The following is a 22021-nucleotide window of genomic DNA, read 5'->3' as shown; positions in this document are numbered from 1 at the left end:
TTGCCCTGCAAGCGTGGGGACTTGGGCAGGGAGAACAGAAGACCCTTTAGCTGGCACAAAGGGCAGCAGGCGCAGGGAGGGCCCGGCCCCCTTCCTGGGGCCACGCCCTCCTTCTCGGTGGACATGCAGCTTTTCCCTGCCGCCGGGGCCACAGCACAGTTCGTGAATTGCAGGTCCAGGCACAGGAGCCAGTCTCTTTCCTCTTGTCCACGTTCCTGGAAGAAAGCACTGGGCTTCTCCGAGGTCTCTCTGGAAGGCCCCGTCCTGGGTGTCGCCCGGCAGCTCCCACTCACCCCACACTCAGCTTCCCCGGCATCATCGGGCCTGGGCCTGGTGCTTCTCCTCTGCGTTCCCAGGACATCCCGGTTCACCTGCACCACCGACAATGCCTTCTGAACCCCATCCTCTAGAAACTCCTCCCCACGTGTGCAGAGCTGCGTTCTTATACCACCTCAAAGCCTGGCCACAGGTCACACTCTGAGGAGGCACCAGACTGGACTGCGCCAGTATGACCTTGGCCCCCGCCAGAGCCAACCAGATCCAGGCGGAGAAGACTCCTGTTCCCGGTGGGGGTTTGAAACTGGGATGCGAGGGGTAAAGGTCAATCTCTTTCTCCTGTGGAATGCAACAAGAATTTAAATTCAGAAGCTCTTGGAGGCCATGAGGGTGGAACAGAAGTGGTTTCTTATCTTCAGGCGATGCCCTCCTGATAGTCTTTTGGGAAGTGTCCTCCTCCCTGTGGTCTGATAGGACCGACAGACAAAGGGACTGGCCCAATCAGATTCTCTCCTGGAGGCTTGGTGCTTGCGCAGAAATACCCAGAGAGATGGGGTAGGGGTGGGGGTGGGGTTAGGGCGCAACCCCCACCCCATAGTGGGCCCAAAAGATGGGGGTCCCTGAAGTCCCCATTTCCTGTTCTGTCCTCCTTGAGATCTGGTTAGTCAAATGTGGTTCCCCATCCTAATTTTATAAGTCAGGAGTTTCCAGTAAATTCTACCTTTCTGTTCTCCAGTGCTCCACCCTACCACAATGCATTTTTTAGTTTGAAAAATTTCAAAAGTTGAAAGATAATTCAATGAGTATTCCTGTTCCCTTCACTTAGATTCACCACCTGGTAATATTTTGCCACATTCGCTCATATATACACACTCAAACTTTCTTTCTGAATCATTTGCTAGTGACACTTCATCTATAAGTCCTTTGGCAAATTCTCCTGAGAATAAGGACATCTTCCCCTATCACCATAGTACAATTATCATATTATCCAGTTATCACTGTTGCACGATGAGTCACCTTAAACTTAGTGGCTAAAATCAACAACAACAACAACAAGAGCAACAATTATTTTATAATCTGTCTTGGTTCTGTGGGTCAACGGCTCAGTTGGATGGCTATAGCTTGGGATCTCTCCTGTGGTTGTAGTCAGATGGTGGCGGGGAGGAGCCATCTAAGTTTTCCTCATTTACATGGCTGGTGGTTGAGACTGCCTGTTGCTTGGAGTTGTTGGCCAAAACACTTGTGGCTGGCCTCTCCAGTGACCTGGGCTTCCTCACTGCACGGTGGCTGGGTCCCAGGAGGCAGGCAGTGAAATCCTTCGGGCTCTTCAGGCGCGGGCTAAACACTGGCCAACACCACTTCTACCATATTCTATTGGTCAAGTAGTCAGAGCCCAGATCTAGGGACAGGACAGAGCCCCATCTCTAGACTGAAGAAGTGTCAAAAAAATTTGGAGGCTATGTTTTATTTTTTTATTTTATTTTTTTTTATCATCCTCACCCGAGGACATTTTTCCATTCTTTGTTCAGATAGAGTGGGAGGGAGAGAGAGGAACAGAGAGAGAGAAACATCAATGTGAAAGGGACACATCGAGTGGTCGCCATCCGCACAACCAACCAGGGCAGGGGACAAACTGCAACCCAGGTACGTGCCCTTAGCGGGAACCGAACCCGGGTCTCTCCGGACCGCAGGCCGATGCTCTAACCGCTGAGCCAAACCGGCCAGGGCTGGAGGCTATGTTTTAAAACTACCATTCAACCCCATAAATTTAATATCAACACAATAATATTACCTAAAACAGTCTATATTTAAATTTGTCCCAATAATGTCATTTAAAACTATTTTTTAAAAGTCTGGGATCCGGCTTGGCTAGTGTGGCTCAATGGATTGAGCATCATCCCATGGACCGAGGGGTCCCAGTTTGATTCCCAGTCAGGGCACATGCCCTGGTTGCGGGCTCCATCCCCAGTAGAGGGCGTGCAGGAGAGAGCAAATCGACATTTGTCATCGATGTTTCTATTTCTCTCTCTCCCTCCTATGTCTGTCTGAAAAAAAAAAAAGAAAGAAAAATCAATAAAAACATAAAAAAAAGAAGAATATTTAAAAAAATTAAAATAGAAGAATGGGATGCAGTCAAGGTTATGCACTGCATTTGGTTGTCATGACTCTTTTTTTTTTCTTTTCTAATTTTTTTTTTTGTTGTTGTTCAGATAGAGCGGGAGGGAGAGAGAGGAAGAGAGAGAGAGAGAAACATCGATGTGAAGGGACACATCGAGTGGCTGCCACCCGCACGACCAACCAAGGCCGCGGACAAACTGCAACCAAGGTACATGCCCTTAGCGGGAACCGAACCCGGGTCTCTTTGTACCGCAGGCCAGTGCTCCAACCGCTGAGCCAAACTGGCCAGGGCTAATTTATTTATTTATTTATTTTTATTAATTAATTTTTGTTATGGATGTTTCTCCTTTTTCCCCCACTGATTCCGCCCTCCCCCTCCCTCCCTGCCCTGTCCCCAGTTTGTTGTCCATGTCCACTGTTCATGCATACATACATATAAGTTCTGTGGTTTATCTCTCCCCCACCCCCCTCTTCTGGGGATTGTCAGTCTGTACCCCACTTCCACATATCTGGGACTACCCCATTCCTCAGACTGTTATGTTCATTATATTCCACAAATAAGTGAGATCATATGATACTTGTCTTTTTCTGTTTGGCTTGTTTCGCTTAGGATGATACTTTCCAGTTCCCTCCATGTAGTCTCAAAGGATAAGAGATCTTTCTTTCTTACAGCTGCGTAGTACTCCATTGTGTATATGTACCACACCTTTTTTATCCATTTGCCTACTGATGGACACTTGGGCTGTTTCCAGATTTTAGCTATTGTAAATAGTGCTGCTACGAACATGGGGGTACATATATTCTTTCTGATTGGTGTTTCAGGCTTCTTAGGGTATATTTCTAGAAGTGGGATCACTGGGTCAAATGGAAGTTCAATTTTTAATTTTTTGAGGTAACACCATAGTGTTTACCATAGTGGCTGCACCAGTCTGCATTCCCACCAGCAGTGCACTAGAGTCCCCTTTTCTCCACACCCTCGCCAACACTTGTTGTTTGATGATTTGTTGATGGCGGCCATTCTGACAGGTCTGAGGTGATACCTCATTGTTGTTTTAATTTGCATCTCTCTGATGATTAGTGATGATGAACATTTCTTCATATGTCTCTTATCCATTTGTATATCCTGTTTGGAGAGGTGTCTATTTAGTTCCTCTGCCCATTTTTTAATTGGGTTCTTTGTCTTCCTTTTGTGGAGTTGTATGAGCACTCTATATATATTGGAAATTAACCCCTTATCTGATATATCATTGACAATTATGCTCTCCCATACAGTGGGTAGCCTTTCCTTTTTGATGATTGTATCTTTCGCTGTGCAGAAGCTTTTGAGTTTGATGTAGTCCCATGTGTTCATTTTCTCCTTGGTTTCTATTGCCTTAGGTGATGTATCAGTGAAAATTCTGCTGTGCATGATGTCTGAAATTTTGTTGCCTACAGTTTCTTCTAGGATTTTTATGGATTCATGAGTCGCATTTAAGTCTTTTATCCATTTTGAGTTTATTCTTGTGTAGGGTGTAAGTTGATGGTCTAGTTTCATTTTTCTTCATGTAGCTGTCCAATTTTCCCAGCACCTTTTATTAAAGAGGCTGTCCTTACTCCACTGTGGTTGTCATGATTCTTAATACCTGAGAACACTACCTGTGTATTTTGTCTTTTATGGTATTACCATTTTTGGAGAGTCCAGTTGTCTTGTAGAATATCCTAAAATCCATTTTTGTCTGATGGTTTCTTCATGATTAGAGTCAGGTTAAAACATTTTGACAAGGGTATTACCTAGATGGGCACATACTTCCCGCAGCGGTCAGTGTGTACCTTCACTGGTGACGCTGAGCTGGGTCACCTGAGTAAGGTGCGGTCGACCAGATTCTTCACGGTAAAGGTACTTCCCCCTTTTCTAGGTTTTACTAGGTTTACTGAGGTCTCAGAGTTGACCATTCCAGGTCAACTTTTCTAAGCACTTAGTAGGCCCTTTAATATGTAGATCATGATGTTTATTTCTAGAAAGTTTCTGTTTTTGGTGGTGGTGGTGGGGTTACCCTTGTTTGCTGTTAGTTCTTTTCTATTGTGTTGTTCTTCACACTCCAGTTATGTGTATGTTGGGTCATTTTTTTGCATGTCTTTTGTAACTGTCATTCTCTGTGATACTTTTTTAAAGTGTTATTAATTTTATTTTTGTTCCCTTGTCTCTTTTCATTTCTTTAATGATATGAATGCCTCATTATATTTTCAGTTGAATTTAATTTTCCTTGAGTACTTTGTTGTATTTTAATCTTCACTACTGAGATGATTTTGACTTTTTCTTCAATTTCTTTCCTGGTTTTTGTTAACTCTCATTTTCTGCTTTCTATTTTTTGGTCCATTTCTATTTGATGTTTAAAAATTTCTGATTTAAAGTGCTTTTCATATCTGCAAATGCTCGTTTCAAAATATCTAGTGCAGGTTAGAGTGCTGTGTTAGAGTTTTCCTCTGGTGGTGTTTCCATGGAGGAGACATTTCATCAGCTGACATGTTTTCTCATTTTCTATTTCTTACAGATTTGTATGGATATTGTCCCCCCCTCCCCCTTTTCTTTTCTGTTCACTTTTAAAAATCTCCTATTTTACCTTGACCAGAAATAATAAGCATTTACAGACTGGGTGAGGTTTGGGTGACTTAACACGTTTTTTAGTTCAAGGGAGCCCTCTTCTGTTGGTAGAGTGAAGTTTTAAAAAACCCGAGGACACCTTTTTTGGAGGGGAGGGGTTGGTGTGCTTTTTGATCTAGTGATTCTTGTTTCCTTAAGACCAGCAACTTGCACAGCTCACAGCAGCCTCCAGGGGGCATCTGTCATCCTCTTACCCCGAGATGGTGCCTTTTCAAAGCCGCTCTGGTCCTGCACATTCCCACACCATCCTTTCAATCCCCACAGAAGCCAGTGCTCTGATCCACAGGGTCTCTGACCTGTTCTCAGTGTGTTCTCACCAGGGTAGGTCTCTCTCTCTCTCTCTCTCTCTCTCTCTCTCTCTCTAGCGCTCTCTCTCTCTCTCTCTCTCTTTAATTTGATTTGTGTTTCCATCCAGGCTCTTGGCACCCTCTCCTCTTTTGCACGGAGTCTCTCCTGACCCTCTATTCCTGGGTCAGACCTCTGCAGCCACTTTCCGATATATATTCCCCTGCTTAGCTGTAGACAGAAGTTTTCCGCGCTGTTTCCTGGTTACCCTGAAGACGGGCCTGGGGCCTTTATTTGCTTTCCCTGGTTTTCTGCATGGCTTTGGGAGAGTGGGTAGATTTGGATTTTGGCAGCTGCCATTATCCTAAGGAACCTGGAAGCCAACTCAGGTCCTCTTAGTGAACCAGCAGTGACCACCAGCAAGTTTCATGTCAACTAAGTTCCTGTCATTTCATGTTATTTTTGCTGACGTTGGTCAGTCATCCTGTTGCTTGCAACCAAAGAATCCTAGCTGTAACATCATGTTACCTGCTGCCTGGCTGGAGCTGGGCTGCAGGGAGAGATGTGCGCTGAGAGGCCCAAGAGCTTGGGAGAGCCTGTTTCAAGCCATCCTGAAGCCCCAAGGGCATTTTGGGTAACTGGGCAGCTTCAGAATTCTGTGTATTTATTGCAACTTGACTGAGCAAAACACACTTCCACAGAGTGTCATTAGCATCCAGTCGAAGGACAGAGCACACAGGCTCCCAGGGGTCCCCTTATGTCCCCTTTGGCCACTACCTCCATCTGAATTCTCTCACTGTAAGTCACTTTGACTTGTTTTTATACATGGTCTGATGGACTCACAGAGTCACGCAGTATGTATGCTTGGGTCCAGTTTCTCTTGTGAGCTTCTCTCATGTTGCATAGGTTTAAGATCTATTTTGGAACTGACAGGACTTGGAGATTCCTCCAGCGCCCTCGGGCAGACCAATTCACCTCTCCGAACTCGGGCCTTCATCTGTAAAATGGGACCAGATGCTACCCAGCTGTCCGTGCTGTGTTTCCCACGCTGAGCTCCTGCAAAGGGCCTGGAACAGCACAGGCCCTGGCAGCCTCTCCCTGTCTAGGAGTGTCGCTGTGAGTTCTGCACTGCAGATCCGTAGGCCTCTGTGTGTGAAACGCGCACCTCTCCACCACACACCCTTGCCATTTGCACTTCCAAACACGGGAACTTTTCCTGGAGTGCCCACCGGGCCCTGCTCTCCACTCCGTCCTCCCCAGCCCCTGGGAGGACGAGGCTGTCCTGTCGGTCAAAGCAGCACAGGAACGACGGACGGTGCGCACCGAGAACCTCGGCTGCGCGGAGCTTTGGTTAGCACAGCGCGGCCCGGAGGTTCAATCCCAGCTCTTTGCTAAGCTCTCTGAGCCTCTGAAGATGGGGATCATCCTACGTACCTCCCAGAACTGTGGTGAGGATGACAGAGGCGACCCCATGACAGCGCCTGTCGCGTTGTCCCTGTGCCTGGCACTGTGGTCCCAAAGATGTCTCTGGATTTGGGGGAGGGTATCCAGAGATGTCTCTGGATTTCGGTGGCCCAGCTGCGAAAACGGACTTGAAATAGATCCCCCCACCCCCGCCGCGCTGCCTCCGCCCAGAATCTGCTCCGGGGACAAATAACCCTCTGCATTCTAGCGTCTTTCTCGTCTTCAGGGGGCGGAGGCGCAGAGCCCGGCGGACCTGAGTCCCGCTCAGATCAGCGCGGACCAGCCAGGCGGGCCGGTGCGTGCAGGGAGGGCGCTCGGCCACGGGGCGGCGCTGCTGGCCTGCGATGGGCGCCTAACGCAGGCTCGTGGGGCAGGACGGCCTGCGCGTGGCTGTCCTGAAGGGAGGCTCTCATGCCCTTTCTCCCCGCACTTCGGGGTGGAGTGGCCGAATGGACCCTTCCTCCTGAGGAGGCCGGGCAGGGGTCTGCACAGGCCATGCACACGCTCTTCTGATCCTTCTGCAGGAGCCCCAGAGAGAAGTGCGGCCGTCATCCCCGCTCCTGAGTCTTCTTTCTGGCTCGCATTTCCCACGTGCTCCGCTGCCGTGAACTCCGGGGTGTGTGTCAGGACCGTCTAACCAGTCATCTGTGTGGCCATCCACCTGTCTACCCACCTAACACTTGTTCTCTGTAGGCTGTGAGCCAGCTGGGCCTGTAAAATAGTTTCCCTCTCAATCTGGGTGAGGTGGACCAGTGCCTGGGTGCCTCCAAATTCTGGACCAGGGGTGATGGTTAAGCTGGGCCTTGACGGCCAGAGAGGGGCTTTCTGAGGGAGAAGAGGTGATTCAGCCACAGAGGCGAGAGGGAGAAAGGAGAGCTCAGGGCCTGGGGGCTGGAGGGTACCGGGGAGGGAGAGAGGATGGGACTACGGTGGGCCAGGAGCTGCAAACACATCTCACCTGCCCCCCCTCATCGGTGGGGAAACTGAGGCTGCAGAGGTCATGAGACTTGCCTGGTGTCCACCGCTGGGGCTCAGGTGGAGAAAGAACCTATAACCACAGAGCACATTCACGGGGGGTTGGGCCAGGTCAGCCTGTGTCAGCTCACAGTCCTAGCACTGCCCTCCCAGGAACAGATGGGACTTTTCATGCTCCTGGCTCCGACTTCTGTGCCCGCGAGGTTCCTCCTGCCCTGTATCCCTCCATCCCGTTCTCGGAGAGGCTCTGCCGCGACCTCTGCAGGGGGTGGGAAAAGCTTTTGCCCTGGGAAGGCGATTTGGCTCTGCCAGAAGGCAGGGGACACTTGGAGGGGCCAAGCCAATGCCTTTGTGTGCCCACTAGTCCTGCAATCCCTGGGGGCTGGGCCAGGGAAGGCTTGGGCTCGGGGGGATGGGTTGGGCTTGAGGCTGGGGCTGTGTGGAGTGGAGCCAGGGACAGAGGCCGGACAGCTCTGTGGCAAAACTGCTGTGCAGCCCTGGCCCGGTGGCTCCCCCTTTCTGAGCCTCAGCCACTGGACTGCACACTGAAGGCAAGGTGCAGACCCCTGAGGCAGGGAGCGCGGGGGGGAGGGGGGGCCCAGGTGTGGGATGTGGGGTGGAGCTGAGCGCATGGGCAGGTGGCTGGGAAGCTTGGGCGGGCGTCCCCTGGGTGAGGGCTGTGGGGACCAGCGACCACCCAGCCCTGCTGCGAGGCCTCATCTGCCCGCCCCCCACTACTCTCCCACCTTGCTCCTGCCTGTCCCCCATCTTTAGTTGTGGGAGCCTCTTACCCCACTCTAGCTGGTTGCAGTTCTATTAATATTTCAGTTTGATGAATTAAAGATTCTTTCTACCCTCCTTCTGATGTCCCAGTAGGGAATTAAAAACATATCTGATCCAATCAAATGCCATTAAAATGCAGCCCACGAGGGTAGGAGCTGGCGGGTGTGGGCTTTCTTCCGCGGCACTGCTCCGTCCTCTCTGGGGTCTGGGTGATGGGTAGGTTTTTGGGTCCAGGTGGAGGGTGAAGGGCGTTCGCGTTGATGCTGCCGCCTCAGAGGAGAGCAGACTCGCTGTTTGCTCAGGTTTCCGGGATGCCTGGGGAGTGGGGGCAGGGCAGCTGTGCCCCAGCCCCAACACCTGACCGTGACACCTCCCTGGGGTCAGGACAGCCTCCCTGGCTCACTGTAGGGGTGCTTCAGCGACCTCAGCCTTGGAGACAGCAGGGGTGGTGGAGGCTGCCGAGGCTCTGTGAGCAGGAGGCCCTGGGGGTCATTTCCGGCTTCCTGTCTTGTCAGCTGTCTAAGTCCCCTTTAAGAGTGGGCCGCCCTGGCTGGTTAGAGTGTCAGCCACGGACCAATGAGTTGCGGGTTCGATTCCAGCCAAGGGCTCGTACCTCCGTTGCGGTTCGTCCCCGGCCCTGGTGGGGTCGTGCGGGAGGCAGCCGGTGGATGTGGCTCTGTCACATCGATGTTTCTCTCTCTCTCTCTCTCCCTCCCGCTCTATCTGATGATAAGTAGAAAAATATCCTCGGATCAGGAATAAAAAAAAAAAGTGAGAGTCAGTCACTGAGCTTCCTGCCAGCACTGTCCAGGAGGTCCTCCGGGGACCAGCGCCGCAGTGTGCGGGGATTAAAGGGCCCAGCACCCCATTCCCCGCCCAGCCACGAGTCAGCCAGCCAGGCTGTGGGCCTGGGCCCTGGTCCAAGGGCCTGGGATCCGCGGGGGACAAGAGCCACCAGACCACCTGAGGCTCCAGGCGTCAGCATCCCTGGCACCTGGACAGCGCTTCCCACTCGTCCCTCCTCCTGAAGCAGCGCCCAGCAGCTTGGGGACCCACCTGGGACAGTGGAGAGGCTGCGCTCAGCACAGAAGCGGCTGGGACACCTGCCCGCTGGACTGTGCTGCCGGGGACAGTGTCTGTGGCCGGCGGCTGTGGACGTGGCACTGAGGCTGGGCAGTGTGGTGGGTGTGGAAGGGATTGGTGGGCGCAGGAGAAGACCCCAGGAGGCGCTGCCGGTGGGCATTCCCTTTCCGAGGTGTGTCCCAGGGGCTGGGCTGCGTCCCTCCCTGCACATGACCTGGCTGCCCAGAGCCCTGCCACCCAGGGAAGGAAGTGCAGGTTGGCCAGCAGGCCACAGGCAGGGCAGTGGGGGCTTTTAAATGTTAATTGTATTTTGACATTCGGGCTTGTGACATCCATCCTAATGGCATTTGGCTCCCGCTGACAGCCCCCAGACAGGTGGAGAGAGAGGGATGAGAAGTAGTTTTAAATGGCAGCCTGGGGAGGAGTCTGGGAATCCTGAGTCTACGGAAACAGAGAGGGGGGAGGAGAAGGGGAGGGAGGAGAAGGGGAGGGAGGAGAGGGGGAGGGGAGGAGAAGAGGAGGGAGGAGAAGGGGAGGGGAGGAGAAGGGGAGGGAGGAGAAGGGAGAGGAGGAGAAGGGGAGGAGGAGCAGGGGAGGGAGGAGACAGGGAGGGGGGAGAAGGGGAGGCGGGAGAAGAAGGGGAGGGAGGGAATGGGAGTGAGGGAGAAGTGGAGGATGAGAAGGGGCGGGAGGAGAAGGGGAGGGAGGAGAAGGGGGGGAGGCGAAGGGGAGGGGAGGAAGGGGAGGGAGGCGAAGGGAGGGGAGGCGCGTGGAGGGAGGAGAAGGGGGGAGGAGGGGAGAGAAGGGATGAGTTTGGGACGCGGGAGAGGGGAGGAGAAGGGCAGGGAGGGAGACGGGGAAGGGGAGGACGACGGGGGAGTGAGGAGAAGGGGACGGGAGGAGAATGGGGGGGAGGAGAAGGGGGGAGGAAAGGGGAGGGACGGAGAGAGAGGAGAAGGGGAGCGGAGGAGAAGGGGAGGAGGAGAAGGGGAGGGGAGGGGAGGGGAGGAGAAGGGGAGGGGGAGGGAGAAGGGGAGGGAGGAGAAGGGGAGGGGAGGAGAAGGGAAGGGGAGGAGAAGGGGTAGGGGGGAGGGGGCGGGGAGGGGGAGGAGAGGGGAGGGGAAGGGAGGGGAGGGGGAAGGGGAGGGAGACGGGGAAGGAGGAGAAAGGGGAGGGGAGGAGAAGGGGAGGGGGAGGAGAAGGGGAGGGGAGGAGAAGGGGAGGGGAGGAGAAGGGGAGGGGAGGAGAAGGGAGGGGAGGGAAGGGGAGGGAGGTAGAAGGGAGGGGAGGAGAAGGGGAGGGAGGAGGGAAGGGAGGGGTGGAGGAAGGGAGGGGAGGAGAAGGGGAGGGAGGAGAAGGGAGGGGAGGAGAAGGGAGAGGGAGGAGAAGGGGAGGGGAGGAGAAGGGAGGGGAGGAGACGGGGAGGGAGGAGAAGGGGAGGGAGGAGGAAGGGGAGGGGGGAGAAGGGGAGGGAGGAGAGAGGGGAGGGAGGAGAGGGGAGGGGAGAGGAGAAGGGGAGGGAGGAGAAAGGGGAGGGGAGGAGAAGGGGAGGGAGGAGAAGGGAAGGGGAGGAGAAGGGGAGGGAGGAGAAGGGGAGGGGAGGAGAAGGGGAGGGGAGGAGAAGGGGAGGGAGGAGAAGGGAGGGGAGGAGAAGGGGAGGGAGGAGAGGGGAGGGGGAGGAGAAGGGGGCGGGAGGAGAAGGGAAGGGAGGAGAAGGGGAAGGGAGGAGAAGGGAGGGAGGAGAAGGGGAGGGGAGGAGAAGGGGGAGGGGAGAAGTGGAGGGAGACGGAGGAAGGGGAAGGGAGGAGAATGGGGCGGTGAGGAGAAGGGGAAGGGAGGAGAAGGGGATGGGGAGGTCAGAAGGGGACTGGGGAGGCCAGGGAGGAGGAGGCGGGGGAGTGCGAGTAGTGGACGAAGAGAGGGATGAAGGAGATGGGAGAAGAGAGGGGAGGGAGGAGCAGGGGAGGGAGGAGAAGGGGAGGGAGAGACGCCGGGAGGGGAGGGGAGGAGAAGGGGAGGGAGGAGAAGGGGAGGGAGGAGAAGGGGAGGGAGGAGAAGGGGAGGGAGGAGAAGGGGAGGGGAGGAGAAGGGGAGGGAGGAGAAGGGGAGGGGAGGAGGCAGGGGAGGGGAGGAGAAGGGGAGGGAGGAGAAGGGAGGGGAGGAGAAGGGGAGGCCGGAGGCGAGGGTGAGGGGAGGAGAAGGGGAAGGGGAGGAGAAGGGGAGGAGGGAGGCGAAGGGGAGGGAGGAGAAGGGGAAGGGAGGAGAAGGGGAGGGAGGAGAAGGGGAAGGGAGGAGAAGGGGAGGGGAGGAGAAGGGGAGGGAGAGGAGAAGGGGAGGGGAGGAGAAGGGGAGGGGAGGAGAAGGGGGAGGGGAGGGGAGAAGGGGAGGAGGAGAAGGGGAGGGGAGGAGAAGGGAGGGGGAGGAGAAGGGGAGGGGGAGGAGAAGGGGAGGGGAGGAGAAGGGGAGGGAGGAGAAGGGGGGGAGGAGAAGGGGAGGGAGGAGAAGGGGAGGGAGGAGAAGGGGAGGGAGGAGAAGGGAGGGAGGAGAAGGGGAGGGAGGAGAAGGGAGGGAGGAGAAGGGAGGGGAGGAGAAGGGGAGGGAGGAGAAGGGAGGGGAGGAGAAGGGAGGGGAGGAGAAGGGAAGGGCGAGGAGAAGGGGAGGGAGGAGAAGGGGAGGGAGGAGAAGGGGAGGGAGGAGAAGGGGAGGGAGGAGAAGGGGAGGGAGGAGAAGGGGAGGGAGGAGAAGGGGAGGGAGGAGAAGGAGGAGGAGAAGGGGAGGGAGGAGAAGGGGAGGGAGGAGAGGGGAGGGAGGAGAAGGGGAGGGAGGAGAAGGGGAGGGAGGAGAAGGGGAGGGAGGAGAAGGGAGGGAGGAGACGGGGAGGGAGGGAACGGGGAGGGAGGAGAGGGAGGAGGAGAAGGGGAGGGAGGAAGGGGAGGGAGGAGAAGGGGAGGGAGGAGAAGGGGAGGGAGGAGAAGGGAGGGGAGGAGAAGGGAGGGAGGAGAAGGGAGGGAGGAGAAGGGGAGGGCGGAGAAGGGAGGGGAGGAGAAGGGGAGGGAGGAGAAGGGAGGGAGGAGAAGGGGAGGGGAGGAGAAGGGGAGGGGAGGAGAAGGGGAGGGAGGAGAAGGGGAGGGAGGAGAAGGGAGGGAGGAGAAGGGGGAGGGGAGGAGAAGGGGAGGGAGGAGAAGGGGAGGGAGGAGAAGGGAGGGAGGAGAAGGGGAGGGAGGAGAAGGGGAAGGAGGGAGAAGGGGAGGGAGGCGAAGGGAAGGAGGAGAAGGGGAGGGAGGAGAAGGGAGGGAGGAGAAGGGGAGGGAGGAGAAGGGGAGGGAGGAGAAGGGGAGGGAGGAGAAGGGGAGGGAGGAGAAGGGGAGGGGAGGAGAAGGGGAGGGGAGGAGAAGGGAGGGAGGAGAAGGGGAGGGAGGAGAAGGGGAGGGAGGAGAAGGGGAGGGGAGGAGAAGGGGAGGGAGGAGAAGGGGAGGGAGGAGAAGCCACTTCCTTCTCTCTGGGGCAGGGGTTAGTCATTCATTTGTTTAACAAGGGAATATTTACTGGGCACCTGCTGCATGTGGCACAGTCTCAGCCCCGAGGGGCAGAACCCCGTGTGGCCCTGCAGCCTGGGCTCTCCGCCCTTCTAGAGCCCACTCCTCTGCCAGGGTCCAGGGGCAGTGACAGGGACCTCCTCCAGGGCCTTGGCCTCCAGGCCTCGCCTGCCCCTCCCTTCCTGGCCACCTTTGAGCTTGAAGCAGCCTTGGTGCCCCTCGCCCCCTTTTTTGGCTAATTCTCACCTGAAAATATTTTTTCCTTTGATTTTTTTCTTTTTTAGAGAGTGGAAGGGAGAGGGGGAGGGAGGGGGAGAGAGAGAGGGAGAGAAACATTGATGTGAGAAAGACACATTGGTTGCCTCCTGAAGTCACCTGGACTGAGGCCGGGGATCGAACCTGCCACCCAGATACATGCCCTTGACTGGGAATCGGACCCATGACCCTTTGGTGTGTGAGCCAATGCTCCAAGCACTGAGCAGTGCCAGCCAGTGTCTTCTCTTCTTTTCCTTCCTCATGTCTCCTCCCTCTCCAGCCTTCCAGGTGGGGAACCGAGGCTGAGGAAGGGAAGTAGAAGCCTCGTCTCTCAGGCCAGGAAGCTCCGGAGCAGACAGAAGAAGCAGCTAACATTGCCTTGGCTGGTTTGGCTCCGTGGTTAGAGTGCGGCCCGTGGACCAATGAGTCACATGTTTGAGTCCAGCCAAAGGCACGTACCTCGGTTGAGGTGTGTCCCCGGCCCTGGTCAGGGTTGTGCGGGAGGCAACCAGTCGATGTGTCTCTCTCATGTCGATGCTTCTCTCTCTTTCCCTCTCTCTCCTTCCCTCTCCCTCCCACTCTATCTGATGATAAATAGAAAAATATCATCCTCTGGTGAGGATTAAAAAAAACCCAGAAGCTAAAGTTGACCTAACTTTGACTAAAGTCTCTCTTCACCTGCTCACCCACTCGGTGAATGCTCCCTCCTTCCTGGCTGCCTTGATCTCCACGCAGTGGGAAGAGCCACAGAGCCCAGCCGAGCCTTTAAGCCCTGTCCTGCACCCCGTTCTTGTGGGGCACCCCTGCAGCATGTTAGCGCCCTCTGCCCCAAACCCTCACCTGCCTCGTCTGGCTTCTGCATCTCGTGCCGTGCACGTGGGTTTAGCAGAGATGCGTTCAGAGCCTGCCCTGCTCTCCGGTCTCCTCTGTTTGGAGGGCACTGCGACAGCGGTGCCGGGCGCCTTGGTCCAGATGGACGACTCAAGGTGCACAGGCCCTTCTGCGAGACCCCTGGAGCCAGGCCACTTGGAATTTAAAGAGATATATGCTGCAGATGTTACACACTGTGCACCCCCCGGAGAGCTGGGGCATTGGCTTGCTTTCCCGCGCGTCCCGCCCCGGGAGCTCGGTAGCCACAGAGACTCCTTCACATCAGCTTCTGCTGCTGAGTGAGTGTGCAGAAAACTTATGGACAAAGTTGTGGTTTTCAGAGCATTTTGGATTTTGAAACTGGGAATAAGGGATTGTGGCTTTCGCCAAGTCATTTCTTCAAGCCAAAGGTTTGAGAAAGTCCAGGGATGTAGGAGGGGTCCTGGGGAGTAGACCCGTACTGGCCTGAGGGAAGAGCAGATTCTGAGGTCCCTTGTTGGCCAGGGGTGTCAGGAAGGGCTTACTCCCCTTTTCTCAGCCAGTCCAGAGCCCAGGCTGGGGCGATTTCAGAGCCCCATGCCCTTGAGTCTCAATATCTCTTTGGGTCAAAGGAGAGGTGCTGGGGTGACCCAGGGAGGCAGAGTAGCGTAGACAAAAAAGGGGCCACATCCTAACCCTGACAGGCTCAGGGAGGCCTGCGCAGTGGCCTTATAGGATGGTCTAAACAAAAACTCCCAAGTCATGGTAGTCATCCTAGGCCTGTGGCTTCCTTGCCAAAGGTCAATCTTACCCTAAGGAGCCTGTCTGTTATCTTTTTGCATCTAAGATAACATACCTTTGTCAGAGTACTGTTTTCCAGGCCCCCGGGGCACACCCACCGCACCCAGCACAGACCACAGACCGCGTCATCTTTCTGGAATACCAGCTCTGTGTGCTGCAAGTGTTCACCCTTAACTACCCTGTACCCGCCAACGCAACAGCAGCGTCTCTCGCTTCTAATTTTTATCCAGTTCCAGAGACTTTTGCTTTCTTGCACCCCCTTAGCCTACCACCAGTTAATTCCACGTAGCCCCTCCTTTGATTCCAATGTACAAAATAAGCTGAAAAGCTTCCCAGGGCATCTTTGCAATCCTTTGAGATTTTGCTTCCTGGCAGTAGTCATCTATTTGGCTCAAATAAATTCTGATAAGACTTTTTTCTTAGGCTGCGTGTTCTTTCCTCGACAGCAGGACTTGCTCCAGGATGCTGAAGGGGCAAGCTCAGCCTCTGACCCCAGCCCTCCGCTCCTCCACGCTGCAGGTGACTCAGGGCTCTCCGGAGAGCCCGGGGCCATTCCAGTCCCTCTTGCCAGCTCTTCATCCTGGAAATGTCCAGCCAGGGGACAGTTATGGTTTAAATAAACTCCCCCATCAGAGACATTTCCATCTAATGGCCTGGTTTAGGAGAAACCAAAATTGAAACCCATCAGGCACAAGGCTGAGGCGGTGGCTGGGTCAGCTCAACATGGGACCGTTTATCAGGTGTTCTCACCCCTGCGCCTTCAAGCTCTCTTTGATATATTTCAACAAATTCTAAACTTCAGGATTTTCAAAGACAATTGCCCACTCCTGCCAGGACCTTTCTGAAATGGAGAAGTCATAGAAGCAGCTTGGTGGGTCTGAGTTGCCATGACAGTGGGTGGGAAGGGTGGACAAGTTGTTTTCCCTTACCAGGGAGGCAGAATAAGAAGGGGAAGAAAGACTCTGCTGCAGCAGGAGGGAGTGAAGGCAGACGCCAGAAAGAACTTCCAGGGCACAAAGGCATGCAGCACAAGTGCAGGACTTTGTATTGTTATTTTCTCTAGGACTGCCTGCCTCTTTCTTTCCCCCTGTGCTGAGACAGTGTCTCCTTTTCTCTAAGTAAGTCCGTGCACATGGGGCTGGTTTTCAGAGTGGCCACCCTGCTCACCTCACCAGTGTCCTTCAGGTCAGCCTCCTTTAAAGGTTTCAGGATGAGACCCAACCCCTAATCCCAGGTCCTTAGAGAAACCTCAACCCCCATGTCTCCTACAGGGAAACCAATGCTCAGAGAGGCTGAGCTTCTCCCCCAGGTCACACAGTCCGAGCACTGAGGACTTAACCTCCTGCTTACAGCCCTGTGTCCCCTTCCCAGGCACAGACGGCTCTGGAGAGGGCAGTTTGGAATTCAGGCCATGGTACTAGCCGACCCAGGCCCAAGCCCTTGCTACACGGCTCCTGGAGGTCACTTCTGATCACTCTTCTCCCACAGAGGTTACTCTGTAGCTCCCTTGTCCACCCACTAACCCCAAATCCCTCAGGGCAGGGGCCATCAGTTGAAATTCCTTGAGGTATGTGTGTCTGTGCATATGTCTGTGTCTGAGGATCTCTGTGTGTATGCATGTCTGTGTATGTGTATATGTACAGGTGTCAGCCATAGTCAGCAAGAGGGTGTCCCAGCGGTACCAAGCTGGGGCTCGCATGGGGAGGGCAGGTGGCTGACCACTCAGGGGCTGGGACTCTTCAAACTGGACGAGTCCACAAACAGCCATCTGCCAGCCAACAGTGTTTCCTTTTTTAACCCCTGAAAAATAGAGCCTGCAGAGCCTTCTGCAACACAGCTGGTGGGGTGGAGGGTGGGGTGGGGGGCAGGGTAATTATGGCCTGAGTGAAGGCAACACTGAGGGGCAGGGGGTGGGGAGAGTGGTTGGGTTAGTTTTGGCTTTCAATAAACAATGGCCCATTTATTTTCAGATTCATTCATTCATTCATTCATTCACTCATTCATTCAGCCAAAGGATATAGAGTACTATATTCTGTGTAAAAATTGCAGTGGCTCTTACTTACAGGCACCTAAAAGCAGGACTGGGCACTGCCCATACCTTTTGGGCAGACATAGCCTCAAGATAGAACATGTCATTTATCAAGCCCAAGGTGGGCTGAATTTGAGCCTCCCAGTGCCCCCCCCCCTCAACTGGGTGGCTTTTTGTACACCATCCTGACAGGTCAAGGTCAGGGTGATGATGTTCAGTCATTTGTGTATTCCCAGGGCTGGGACTGGAGCAGGATCTGCTTCTGGGCTGGTTGCATAAAAAAAAGAGACATGAATAAATGCATGGTCTAGGCCTTTCTGTCAGAGATTTCAGTCTGACTGGGTAAAAAAGACATGTATTTGGGGCCATTACATGCGACAGCAGAGAGTTTGTGCTTTGCCAACATTTATTCATTCACCAAACATTCATTGAGCTCACACTATGGGCCAGGCAAGCTGCCAGGCACTAGATGAACCACGGTGAACAGATGTGGCTCTGGCCTGCCATGGTCTGTAATTCTGGAGGAGGGGGCATGTTAGTGGGTCTTTGGGAAGGGGAACGATTATTGGATAGGGGGTGGAGGGAGACGTGGACCAGTAGGGGGAGGGTCAGACCCTGCTAGTCTTAGAACCCCCCCCCCATTCCCCTGACTTATAAGGAGGTTATCTGTGGAAATTTGGGGTTGGGTTGTGAGAAGGTGCTGAGTCTCCCAAGCCTGGGCACTGTTGAGCCCAGGGTTGCATTCTGCAGGTGAGCCAGAAGGGCTGATGGGAAGGGAGGCCAGTCACTCTCTGTCCCCAGCTTCCTGGCATTGTGTTTGAGCACCCTGCCTGGGACAAGGACAGTCACACATCACAGCTCTAATTGAAGTCTTTTCTGCAGTCTGGGAGGCGATGCTCTTGCAATCCTGAGCGGGCCACATGGCTCCCTCCCTCTCTTCCTCCCCTGCCTGCCTCTGAGGCCAGCCTGGCCGGAATTTTTCACAGCCCTCTAGGAAGGAGGGAGCCAGGGCTCCAGCTTCTCCCTGGCTGAGGGATTCTTTCCCAGGTTTGCTTCAGTCTGTGGGCCAGGCCACCTGTTACACTTTGCAGACCACGCTAGAGGGAGACCAGCGAGCTGTGTGTGGGCCATGGGGTGGGGCTTCCCCTAACCCGGTGGGGCTCCAAGGTGGAGGAGGTTCTCAGTGGAAAGGCCCTCACCACAGGCTGTGTGACCAGGAGCAAATGAAATAACCTCACTGGGCCTCACTTTCCCCGGTGTCATATGCTTGAATCAGGAGCAGTGGGGTGTGCAAATGAACATGCCACATGGGGGCACACGCCACTGCCACTGTTCCTGAGGATGTGAGAAGCAGCCCATCGGGAGGGGGTTCAATTGACGCACGGGGGTAGTGGGGGAGGAGCGCAACCCCTTTGCATCGCTGGTTTTGATGTACTTCTCGGGGTGTGTGGGGAGGCTGTGTTCTCTGACCCCGACCTTTGGGGTCAGGAGGGGACCCCGCTACGTCCAGTAGGGGTCCATGAGCTGACATCCCCATGGTGGGAAGAGGGGAGAAAGGGGCTTCCAGGAGAGGGCGCAGGCGGGGCAGGGCGGGACGGGGAGCAGACGGCGGGCGGGTGTGGAGGGCGGTGGGGAGCTCTGAGAGCCCCAGGCTTCCGGCGGTGGAGGTGCGGGTCGGGGGTGGGTTCCCAGGTGCTCTCTCTTTAAAAGGCCGGCGGAAGCGCTGCGCGCTCAGCCCGACTTGCAGCGCAAACTTGCCGGGCTGGGCTGGGCTGGGCTGGCGCCTTCTCGCGTGCGGCAGCGGCCGCGGCCGCGGGCGCGGGGCTGAGCGGCCGCGATCCCCTCGCCCCCTCGTGCTCCGGGCGCTCCCGCCCCTCCCGCAGCCTTCCCTCTCCGCGTCTGCTTCGCTCTCCCAGCCTCTCGCTCGCTCTCATTTTTCCTGCTACCGCTGCCGCGGCGCCCGCACCTCGGTCGGCTGCGCCAGTGGTCGGCTCCCGCTCCACCCCCTTCCCAGCCCGGAGCCCTCGCCGGACCGCGCTCCCGGAGCCGCCTCGCCCTCTCCTCCGGCTCGGGCACCGAGCTCCGCGGCGGCCGGAGCGGGGCTTGCCGGCGCTCCCCAACTCGCCCGCCCGCGCGCTCTCCCGGAGCAGCCGCCGAACGCCGCGCGCTTGGCGGCGGCTGCAGCTCGGCGGCCGCCAGCTCTTCCCCGCGTCGTCCCGGACTCCGGGCGGCTCCGCACCCGGCTCGGTCCGCAGCGTCAGCGCCGCCCGCCGCGGCCCGGGTTCTGGGCACCGCGAGAACCAGCCTCTGGCTGCCGTCTCTCCGCGCCCCCGGGGCGGGCGGGCGCGCCACCGACCCCTCGGCGCGGTGCAGACCTCGCCGGCGCGCGGTGAGTTGTGGCCCGCGGTGACCCGGCAGAGGGGACCGTGCCCTCCGGCCTCTGGGGCGCGGGCTGCGGCGGGGACCCCGGGGCTCGGGGAGGTGGCCTCTGACGAGCTCCCGCAGGAAGGCCGGCGGACTGGAGTTCTCGGGGCTGGAGGGTCTCCCCTCGGGGCTGGCCCGGCTTTCCGAATGCCCCCAAGGGAGGGAATGGGGCAGCGGCTTTTCTGTGGGCCTGGGGGAAGGAGTCTCTGTATCCCGGGTTATGTCGGGGTCTCCCGGGTGGGGGGTCGTGCCGGCTCTCAGGTGGGGGCGGCAGCAGTAACGCGCCCCTTCGCGGAGAGACTGGGTAGGTGGGGGCGCGGAGTATTATCTGCACCCCTTCCTCGCCGTCTCCCGGCGGGAGGGCAGCGCCAGCCTCCAGCGCCGCGGCTGCTTTTCCTGCTCCGCGTCCCGCTCCCGTGGCCGCCCCAGCACCGCCCTCGACACCGAGCAGAGCCCGGCGCCCGCTTGGGGCGGCCGCGGCCGGTTTGGGACGGCGTCTCAGGGTCTGGGGTCTCCCCCGGCCCTGAGACCTCAGGGTCAGGTGCTCCGCGGACAATCTGGACCGACCCTCTCCTGGACCCATGTGAACTCATGTCTTTATGTGGCAGCCAGGCTGTGTGTGTGTGTGCGTTTGGGGGGTCCCTTCCGGGGTCGGGCTTCCCCAGCACTCAGGAGCTGGAAGCGCCCCCTCCGTGGCAGCGCGGGGGCGGGGCTGGGAGGTGGAGGACCTGACTGAGAGAGGCGCCCCCGCACCAGGGCGGTCTGAGGCTGTTTGTGCTGAAATGGGAGGCTGTGGCGGCGGCAGGGAGTCCTGAGGCCCAAACGAACGAGCGCCCCCTGCCCCCAGGCCACGAGTGACACCCCCGCCTTTAGACTTTCGGTCCTTTTTGGAGGCGCTCCTTGCTGCTTCTCCTCTCTAGTCAGCATCCCAGCGCCTGGTGCGGGAGAAAGCTCCTTTGCGGTGTTGAGCCGGGTTTGCCTAGTGGGGTGCCTGGAGCCACGTGTCTGTTGGAGCAGTTAGTCCGTCTGCCCTTCTTGTCAGTCTGCGAAAAGGCCTCCGTGATGGGGGAGGGAGTAGTGTGTGTGTTCCATCATAGTCCCTCCCTTCTTTATTCTGGGAGTGGGGGCACAGGGCAGGCTGGCACCCAGCTCTCTGAGTCTCCATACTGGGCATCCAGTCCCCACAGCCTGCCCCTCGGCCTGTTTCTGGGCCAGCTCCCCTCTCAGGTGGAAGTAAGGAATGTTCTAATTCCCGTCTCCCCACACCCCCAGGGTGAGCCCTGGCTCTGCCCCACTGCTCCTCTGGAACCACATGGGAAGCTGGGCTGCCTCAGGCTCTGTACATAAGGTCGGTGAGGTCGGTGAGGTCGGCAGGGTCAGCGTCTCAGAGGCCTCAGGGCCTAGATGGTGGGAGAACTTACATGAACAAGTGAGGACCTTCCAGAGCTTTTCCTGAGATGGCAGAGAGTCCCCACCGAGGACTCTGGAGACTCCTGGGTGTGGTCATGTCCTGGGCAGGGGGCTCATCACCTCTCCTGGGCAGGCCCTGGGGACTAGTGGTGAGGGCCCCTGAAGGGGCCTGGTGACTGGAGAGTGGGGTCAGAGCCCCTTCCCCTCTCCCTGGCTGTCACTTTCCTAGAGGACCTTAGACAAAGTCCTGTGCTTCGGATGGGGTGGGGGCCTTTGAGGATGGTGCCCCTGAGCCTCTGCTTAGCCCTGGATGACAAGCCTGCCCACTTTGTGAATTAGGTGACCACTGTCTTCAGCCCCTTTTGTCCTTTTAGCCGTGAACTTTCCCCTACCTGTCAACACCTTCACACCTCTCAGAGATGAAAGTAGCAAAAAGTTATCCCTTAGTCACTTCAAGGGCTACCCCTCCCATGGACTTTTGCATTTAAGAGAGACCAGAGAGGAAGATGGCAATGCTTAACCCAAAGAATGGTCTACTGAGGGTGGTGGTGGATTTTCAGGAGAGAGATATGGAAAGGTTGAGGGGGGCTTGCAGTATGTCACAGAGGGGGAGGTGGGAGAGGGGGAAGCATGGCAGGAATTGAGCTTTTTTGGCCTCAGTGACCTAGCATAGGCCTCTCCTCTCCCCACCCCTTCATCTGGGCGCCTCAGGCTTCATCTGTTGGAGGCCTACACCTCCAGGAGGGAGCCCGTGCTCAGCCGCAGGCAGGCCGCCAGAGGCAGGTGAGGGCACCTGTGAGTCAGTGATGGAACAAGCGCGAGTGAGGAGTGTGCTAGGCAGAAGGGTCAGGGAGTAGACCCAGGCCAGAAGCGCTCTGCAGCCCCCACCCCCTTCCTGAGAGGTCCCCAGCTCAGCCTCCAGGATGCTTGGCCACATCGGAACCACCCCGCAGCATGGGAACAGCTGCAGGAAAAGATGGGACCAAGACCCACCAGCTTACGAGGGTTATAATTACAGTCAATAGACACATCCTCTCCCTTAGACAAGTGTGGAGCTGGCAGCCCCTAATTACCACCCACCCCAAGATATCT

General features: G+C 56.6%; 1 protein-coding gene across 2 annotated transcripts in view; it reads left to right on the top strand.

Moving 5' to 3' along the window:
- Nucleotides 1–18520: 18520 nt before the first annotated feature.
- Nucleotides 18521–22021, top strand: part of GRM4 (glutamate metabotropic receptor 4) — a 112689-nt gene continuing 109188 nt past the window's right edge. The window contains exon 1 of one of the 2 annotated variants that reach the window (XM_036248499.1): nt 18521–18610. The gene's annotated coding sequence lies outside the window, so the exon portion shown is untranslated. The remainder of the gene's footprint in view (nt 18611–22021) is intronic. The other variant, XM_036248497.1, reaches the window with a different exon arrangement.

Source organism: Molossus molossus, unplaced genomic scaffold, assembly GCF_014108415.1.
Source record: "Molossus molossus isolate mMolMol1 unplaced genomic scaffold, mMolMol1.p scaffold_m16_p_8, whole genome shotgun sequence".
In the NCBI taxonomy this organism is placed as follows: Eukaryota; Metazoa; Chordata; class Mammalia; order Chiroptera; family Molossidae; genus Molossus; species Molossus molossus.
The sequence above is the reverse complement of the archived record's forward strand: the minus strand, read 5'-3'. Positions and strand labels throughout refer to the sequence as shown.